Below are 275 nucleotides of genomic sequence, written 5' to 3' on the forward strand. Positions count from 1 at the left end.
GCAGCGCCTCGGGTTCGACACCCGTGGCCCTGTGCACCATATCATCCTCTCTCTCTCTCACTCTCAATAACTTAATCAAGGCAGAAAATAACTTGGTTATTAAGTTAACAATAAAAATAATTTAAATAAATAACTTGATAACTAAGTTATTTTTTGCCTTGATTCCGAATAGAGAGAGAGAGGATGATATGGTGCACAGGGCCACGGATCTCGAACCCGAGCCAATGCGGTTAGGATTACACCTTCATGCCCCCCCCCCCCCCCCCCCCCCCCCC

This window comes from Seriola lalandi, unplaced genomic scaffold (assembly GCF_002814215.2).
Source record: "Seriola lalandi dorsalis isolate HSWRI2012SDOR001 ecotype SW California unplaced genomic scaffold, Sedor1 jcf7180002054919, whole genome shotgun sequence".
NCBI classification, from domain to species: Eukaryota; Metazoa; Chordata; class Actinopteri; order Carangiformes; family Carangidae; genus Seriola; species Seriola lalandi.